An 8893-nucleotide genomic window follows, 5' to 3' on the forward strand; every position below is an offset into this window, starting at 1 on the left:
AAAGAATGTCCAGTGAAAACAACCTGAGGGTTTTGAAGGGGAGGGGGTGGGTGAGTGGGTGGGAGGTTTAGGGAACCAGGTGGTAGGTATTAGGGAGGGCACGTATTGCATGGAGCACTGGGTGTGGTGCAAAAACAATGAATACTGTTACGCTGAAAAGAAATTAAAAAAAAAAAAAAAGAAAAGAAAACATAAAAAAAAAAGAATGTCCAGTGAGCTAAAAAAAGTCAAATCAAAACAGAACAAAACAAAAGCAATTAGAGAATGTCAAAGGGGATGTTAGGCGCTATTATGAAAAAGCTTCTATTGGTCAAACCCAGGACAATTTGAGCATCAAAATAAAATAAGGACAGTAATAGGTTAAAATCCATCATATAAAAGAAAAGGATCCAAGAGTTTACACTGATGATCAATAAATACATAAATAGGGGCGCCTGGGTGGCTCAGTGGGTTAAGCCGCTGCCTTCGGCTCAGGTCATGATCTCAGCGTCCTGGGATCGAGTCCCGCATCGGGCTCTCTGCTCAGCAGGGAGCCTGCTTCCCTTCCTCTCTCTCTACCTGCCTCTCCATCTACTTGTGATTTCTCTCTGTCAAATAAATAAATAAAATCTTTAAAATAAATAAATAAATAAATAAATAAATAAATAAATAAATAAATACATAAATAAAGGAGAAAAGAAAGGTCTCCTTTACAGGAAAATGTCAACTAATAATATTAAGATAAAAGGAATAATGGGTTGGAAGAATCATTTTCTAATCATTGTGGGAAAAATAATTCTGGCAAAAATTATGAGCGGATGCTGGATCTGGAATCTGGTCAAGAATGGAATACTTAGGGCACCTCAGTGGCTCAGTGGATTAAGCCGCTGCCTTCGGCTCGGGTTGTGATCTCGGGGTCCTGGGATCAAGTCCCACGTCGGGCTCTCTGCTCAGCAGGGAGCCTGCTTCCCTCTATCTCCCTCTCTGCCTGCCTCTCCATCTTCATGTGATCTCTCTGTCAAATAAATAAATAAAATCTTTAAAAAATATATTTAAAAAATAAAGAATGGAATACTTACAGCATCTCCAAGTATCAAGTATCTTCTCACATCTTACTCATTAATTACCAGAATTATGAAGATAGTTTTTAACCAAACAATCAAAATGAATATTTATCAGTAAGAGACAAATGGACTACATGTGCTTCTGGCCATAATACCCTGAGAAGGGCAAATCATCCATTATGCAGTATTCCAGCCAAACATGGGTATGTAAGCTGACTCTAAACATGAGGCATATCAGAGGAATGAACTCAAATGGATTTTTAATCTTCAATTTTTTATCTTCAAAAATGCTGTGAAGCCAAAGAAAAGCTGAGGAATAGTTCAAGGACATTTTCGGGATAACTGAAAAACTAGGCATATGGGCTGAAGACTGGATAAAATATTGTATCAATGTTAAATTTCCTGAATTTGGTAACTGTACAGTGGCTGTATCACAGTATATTCTCGTTCTTAGGAAACACACTGAAGTATTAAGGCATAGTATATGCAGCCTAGTCTCAAATGGTGCAAAACAGTAATATCTATCTCTACACAGAGAGAGTGATAGAATAATTTTGGAAAAATTTTCAAATTGATGAATATCAGTAAAGAGTATATACTAGTTATTTTTTTTTTATTCTTACAACTTTTCTGTAAACAAAAATTTGGTGTGGAATCCAGGCATGTGAATTTGAAAAAAGTTCTTGTTAGGTGTACATGCAGTTTAAAAATTACCGCTGGAGGGTTTAGTGTAATACACACTGAAAATCATCACCAAGAAATAAATGCCTGGCATTATGGCTTAAGAGAAGTAGGAGACTCTATCAAAGAAAATACCAAAATAGCAAGAATTATTTTTGCCATTTTTGGTCAAAAATTTTAAAGGATGGAGGACATTTTTTTAAATAAAGTTGGAAAATATACCCTTTTTAACTTTTTTGGTTCATATTTAAGGCTTGGAATTCCTGGCTATGTTCCCTCCTTCTGTACATATTATGTATATAATACCTAATAAAAATATTAAACAATAATAATGTTTTTGTACTAAAAAACACCATTTAATACTTTCTCTATGCTAAGCACTCTGTTAAAGCTTTTATATATGATCTCATTTTAATCCTCACAATAATCCTAATAGGTAGAAATTATTATTCTAATTTTATACCTGAGGAAACTGTGACCCAGAGAGGTTAAGCAACTTTACCTGAGATGTCCTAGCTGACAAATGTAAAATTTAGTATTCAAACTTAGGTCTGTCTGAGTCCAAAGACTTTAATCTTAACCACCAAACCTTATGCCCAGAACTGTTTGAGCCCACAGATGGCAAAGGCAATCTACCATCTGTTTCTTCATCACTGGCTCTCATCTCTTTTTTCTCTGTCACTGCTTATTACCTCCATTGTTGTTCCCAGCTGTAGCTCTCTTCTCATAGGCTTTGATGTGAAAAAAGATCTGGCTCAAACTCCGACACAGAATCTGATTTACCTATAGTCTGTGGTCTTCATTTTCCTCATCAGTAAAATAATGGATAATTTTTTTTAAATATTTATTTGTGGGGGATGGGAGACAAAGGGAGAGAGAGAATCTCATGCCTAGCACAGAGCCCATATGGGGCTGGACTCACAACCCATGAGATCATGACCTGAGCCAAAATCAAGACGGACGCTTAACCTACTGAGCTACCCATGTGTCCCAATAACAGATAATTCTTACCCCATGGGATTTAGAGGGGATAACGTTTAGAAAACCTAGCCCACAGCAGGTAATTTACAATAACAGGTAGTTTTGTATTCATCTCTCAACCCTCTTTAAATAATAATCTCATGTTGCTTTTTTCATTTCTGAGTACATCCAATTATTTTGGATTTAATTACCTGAGTCGTTATAGTCTGGCTTCTAATTTTCATTAATTTAGGATCTGTGAAATTTGGAGAGATGACATTTACCTTTGCTAGGAGAAAAAAACTAGTAAATACATTAAGTAAGAAGCATTGACTAACTTGGCCTCGATATATATATATATATATATATATTAACGAAGTTTGGCAAATAAGGCAAATACTTAGTCATCAATCAGTTATATTATAAGAGAGATAACTTTTTGGCACTTAAGTACTACTACCATCTTTAATCATGACCAATGTTTCTAGAAATGAAAACTTTAAGACTTCACGGAAAGATTCAACATGTCAAAGTTCCTTTGGCAGTATCACAAAATAAATCTGTCAATTAATAAGGGGAAATTTCTACTACAGATATTTAGAAGACCAGTAATTAAAATTTTAAAGTAGTTTGTGAATAGTATGTTAATTTTTTAGATCTTTAAAATCAATGCTGCAATTGTTGAGATTCATATTTTAAGCATATTAATTACAGAATACTAATATATATATATATATTTTAAAGATTTTATTTATTTATTTGACAGAGAGAGATGACAAGCAGGCAGAGAGGCAGGCAGAGAGAGAGGAGGAAGCAGGCTCCCTGCTGAGCAGAGAGCCTGATTTGGGGCTCGATCCCAGGACCCTGGAATCATGACCTGAGCCGAAGACAGTGGCTTAACCCACTGAGCCACCCAGGCGTCCCCTTAAATATCTAATACAAAGCTTATCTACAAAATGGTATGCAACTTTCATCAAAATGTGTCTAGGTAACAAATTAAACATCAAATAAAATGCTATTCTATAAGAAAAGGGTAATTGCACTAGTGCTTTTAGTAATTCCATAGCACCAAGCATTCAAATAGCACATGCTGTGGAGATGACTCTATGTAATAAAGAATGGCTTACCCACCATTTAAGTAGAAAATACATGTGGAAGATGGGAAGAATAGAAATGAGTCTGGGGGATCAAAAAAGCAATCCTGTTTAAATACTTTTGTTTGAAGCAAACCAATTTCATCAGTCTCTTCCTGAGCAAACACTGTTAAACATGATGTGGGAGGATTGACATACAAATAAACTAATTAAAATAATTCATTATCAAAGTTAGTTTTATTCAGTAATTCTTAAACATCTGAACAGTGGAATTTGGAAATAAGACATTTCTTATCTTAGATAAAGATCTAAAATGTGTGTCAGAAATGTTATCTCTAAAATGTTAATTTTATAAAGACTTAAAGACAAGGAGATTCACTTACTTCTATCTTTTTAGAGATTTTCAATTAGAAAGTAACAATCAGATTTTGATTACTTTAGGTTTTAAAAATCTTTGTGATGTGATATTATTCTACAGAATAAGAATATGAGAAATGCTCTGATGAACTATTCTCTACAATACATTTAGAATCAAGTGGGCAGCCCAGTATTTATTTCTCTATTTCCAAAAGAACAGACCACCAAAGTAGTTTAGAACACAATAGGTGGAGAAATTAAAAAAAGAAGAAGAAGAAGAAGAAAAAAAAAAAAAACATGATAACAAATCACACCCCTAAAACTGAATGGCAACCACTGTAGAGAAAGAAGAAAGGGTAAGCCCACAAGGAGGTCTGCCTAAGAAGAAAAAGGGAAATAGCTAAGTACTAAGAGGTCACAAGGTATGTTAAACACATAAAAAAAAAAAAAAAAAAAAAAAACCCACTCATTAAATTTAAAGATCTGGTTCTGCAAGAGCAGTCTGTGTTACTAAAAGGCATACCATTTGTAGGATTTTTTTTTTTAATTCAAAAAGATTTATAACATTACTTTCTGATGCTTTTTTCCAGTTTCTGTAATTTGATTCTAAAATGAGTGTTTACCAAATGGCATTTAAACAAATGCAAAAATTAAAATGTGTCATTTAAATGTAACCCAAAAGCTGAGAATTTTAGCCTTATTTAAATTTTTTTGGCAAGTTCACCCCACTGTTTTAATCTTTAAATAAAATAAATTTATCATACTTCTCACTTGTTTTAACTTTTAAAGCAAAATCAATTATTCTTCTCACCAGCATTACTGGTTCTTACTTAACTGCACTATTTACTCAAACTCCTTGTAATCAGCAACTGCCACAGCACCATATCCCAACCCACCTCCCTGGGGCACAGCACACTCCATGCTCACTAATCAAAATGGTCATTTCTATGGAGGTTGAGGAATTAAAAAAACAAAGCAAAACAAAAACCGTAATTCTCACGGAACAGCTTTTAGACAAATAAAACAAGATACTAAAATACTGAGGACAGCCTAAGTATAATGAAAGTCAGAAATGAGATGAGAAAATATCTAGTAATGAAGAGACATAAAACCTAGATTTGATTCAGGCTCCTCCTCTTTACCAACTGTATCGGGAAAGTCACTTAAATTTCTATGTCTCAGTTTCCTCACCTGTAAAACAAAGGTTTTGAACCTGATGATCAATCCCTAAGGTCTCTTTCAGCTATAAAATTCTATGATTTTATAAAAATTAAGTGAAAAAAAAATCCTAAAAATAAAATGAAGAGGTGAAGGAAGGGTGAATGTGTGTGTGTAAGCATCTGTTCTTTTCATCTCTTTTCCCCTATGTTCATGACTAAACCCAATGCCTAACATTGAAACCACAGTTATGTTTTATCATCTCTATGTCACTAAAGTTATTTGTCCCAAATACAATGTAAAATTTAATCAAGTCAGGGTGCTTTAGTTTTATTATAGAATTTACATCAATAAACTTGTCAGAAAAACACTTGTCAGAAAAACAAAATAAGAAAATAAAAGAGAAATAAAAAATAAAAATAAGAAAATAAAAGAGAAAATAAAAGGGAATACAAATTCCTAGAAGTGGATATATTTAATTAAAGTTGTTTTAAAATAGTAAAATAATTCAATGAGAAAGCAACGAGTTAGATGTGTATTTCACAGACAATGATTTTGATGCATTGATCACAGGCCAGCCAAAGGATTAGCCTCAGTTTCCAAATTTGAATAAAAATGTAGAATAGCTGAACATAGCACTTGGATAAAGTAGTCAACCATAAAATCATTAAGGTTGCATGACTAACTTCAATGCGCTGTGATCAAAAAAGATAATCTCTTGGTAAATCAATGGTTTTATATTATGAAAAGAGGAAAATGACTCAATCTACACAAAAGCACAGTAAACACACAAACATTCCCTATTAATTTGATCACATAATAAATTACAATGTATGTTTTCACTTATTTAGCCATTAGTACCATAAGGTATTTCGTGGCTGGAAGCATCTCAACTGTGTTATTTTCTCAAGCAAATGTTGAAAATTTTGCAAATATATAAGGGCCCCAAATCACATTCATTAATTGGCTGTAACCTACTATAAATAAAATACGTAAACCTGACAGGGAATCTCAACTTAAAAGTCAAACTTATACTTTGAGAATTGACACATTTAGGCTGGTGTTAAGCACTTAAGTTATAAAAGATAAACCTAATACTTTACTAACCGGTAAGGCTTTACATCATCTTTCAAACCTGTAAGAAGTGTATGCGGTTTTACCATAGATCATCCTCCAGTGTCACAACAAGCCCTGAAAGCCTATACGTACGAATAATTTGTAAGAAGGTTATGTGATTCACTGACAGAAGCTGTGCTGGTGATGGACAGCCAGGTAATGCTGATAGAAGGTGGTACCTGCCACCAAATAATAATGCTGAAAACAGACATCAAAAACACACTTCTGTTCTAAGATACACCTTTCCCATCCTTATTTGATCTCACACCAACAAAAAGACAGTCAATGACTTGCATTCTTTCTATACTAGAAAAGCATTACCTCTAGCTTTTCTAACCTCTCTCCTCAAGACCTACCTATGGTCATGTTTATTTTGGTACAGTGTCAAACATATAAAATGACAACGAGTAAGAAATACACAATCTCCAGTTGTGATATGCTTTGCTCATGTAGACCCTAAAAATACAAACATTTCTCTCACGCAAATCATCCCTCATGGCATAATTTCCCAAGAAAAATAGTAAATGCTTCTTCGATAATCAGTAGGGGAAAAAAAGACAAAAAACAAAAACAACTTTTTTTCCAAGAGAGATAATGCTTGCACAAATTTGTTTTTTTACAAATTGACGTTGCTTCTTGTCTGACTACACTTCTCTTGGATGCATTTTTGCTCAGTTATCCCTATCTAGTAACTCCTAAATGTTATCAGCCAGTCTGGGTTAGGCAGTCTAGAGGATAGCCCCCAAAACTTCTGGTTGGATTTACTACTCACTTCTAATACAATGGCAGTAGTGGTGAGATACCACTGCTGAGATTAGGTCATAGGAGAGTATGGGCAGTCTTGTGCACTCTTTATTGCTCACCCTAGGGGAGCAATTCATTGTGTGAAAAGCCCATGTGGTGGAGAACCTAGGCCTACCAACACCCATGTGCATGCATTTGGAAGTAGATCCTCCTACCACTCAGTAAGCCTTCAGATGGGATCATAGTCTCCACTTGCAGCTAAACAACAAATTCATGAAAGACCTTGGGTCGGAGGCTCTTTGCTAAGCTGTAACCAAATCTCCACCCCACAGAAACTATGAGATAATAAACATTTGTTGTTTTAAGCTGCTAAATTTTGGAGTAATTTTTTACCCTCAATAGATAACTAATACAGATTCTCAGACAAATTATCAAATTAACTGGCTAAAAATGGGAAGTTTCCTACTCAACTTGAAAAACAGAATAAAATTTTCCTTCATTCTCAGATCTGGTCAATTTTGTAAGCCATTAGGGAAGTAAAAACCCTCCTATGCCATAAATATGGTCACCATACTCCAAATATTAAAAGGAGAAAGCAAGCAGAAATGAAAAACATAAATTAGCTTCACTTTGCAGTAGCAAAGATCATGATATATCGATTTGGAGAGAAACATCTAGGATCCTTGAAAATAAAAGTTCAATTTGTTAAAATAAGTAGCCTCAGTCATTAAACCACTAATTACATACAGAACCTAAAAATAAAAACAAAAAACTTGAATGGTGATTGGAATTTATGTATAATACTTAACTGGAAAACCCGACATAGAAGAGAGTAGAGACCAGTTACAAAGAAACAAACAAGAGATAAATTAATAATCTGTCAAATTTGTAACTCAAGTTTGATGGCTGAAGTACCCGGCGAAGCCATCATGATCTTAAGTAAAAGTGTCTGCATTCACATAACTGAAAAGTAAGTATAGAACCGAAAACTGCCTATGCATCAAGAAAACAATCTACTTGAAAAGGAACACTTGGGCTAGAAAAGAGTAATCTTTACTATTGTCGGCTTTACTTCCTAAAGAGGCCGGGACACCACCTTGGGTCCCAAGTTAACCTATACTCCAGTGGCCTAGAAACACAAGGAACACACCTACTCCCGCCTCCTGATACAGAGTCTACATTTTAACACGCCACTACAGCTGTCACTCAAAGTGCTCTGCACTGCCATTGGTCCCAAAGTCTTGCTGGTTGGCAAGTTTCTGCCAACTGGCAAACACCGGTTGTCTTTATTTCCAAGAAGAAAAGCAAGGGTATGTAGAGAAAAGACGCAAGAGTTCTGAAATATCTTGTACCTGAGCGACCTGCGATCCCCACCGCCGCCGCGACGAATCGGCCTCTGGGCGGGGGCTTTTAGTCAATAAGAAAATGGCTCAGCCGGGAACTGGTGCCCAGGCCATGGAGATGCCGGTTCAAACTTTACTTGTCCACGCCGGTGGAGGTATCAGCAGCGAGAATAGCAGAAGAAGCACAGGATCCCTCTGAACTCAGCGCACCTCAAGCTGCAACATCCAGAGCGACCGACGGTCCGACTTTTGACGTTTCCTATTGTTGCCGGAAGTGACGTTAGGGTTCTGAGCCTTAGAGAAGAAGCATTTTTATTCCCGGTCTTTACGATTCGCTATAGATTCTGCGTTTCTCACATCGCATCCCGAGCCACTTTAAGCATCAACACTAGATAAA

The 8893-nt window shown here is 35.5% G+C and overlaps 1 protein-coding gene across 2 annotated transcripts in view; it reads right to left on the bottom strand.

The window, feature by feature from the left end:
* FBXO8 (F-box protein 8) overlaps positions 1 to 8795 on the bottom strand; it is a 56382-nt gene extending 47587 nt beyond the window's left edge. Inside the window, exons 1-2 of one of the 2 annotated variants that reach the window (XM_059372128.1) lie at positions 8506 to 8795; positions 842 to 994 (exon numbers count right to left, since the gene is read on the bottom strand). The gene's annotated coding sequence lies outside the window, so the exon portion shown is untranslated. The remainder of the gene's footprint in view (positions 1 to 841; positions 995 to 8505) is intronic. The other variant, XM_059372124.1, reaches the window with a different exon arrangement.
* Positions 8796 to 8893: the final 98 nt, after the last annotated feature.

Source organism: Mustela nigripes, chromosome 1, assembly GCF_022355385.1.
Source record: "Mustela nigripes isolate SB6536 chromosome 1, MUSNIG.SB6536, whole genome shotgun sequence".
Classification (NCBI taxonomy): domain Eukaryota; kingdom Metazoa; phylum Chordata; class Mammalia; order Carnivora; family Mustelidae; genus Mustela; species Mustela nigripes.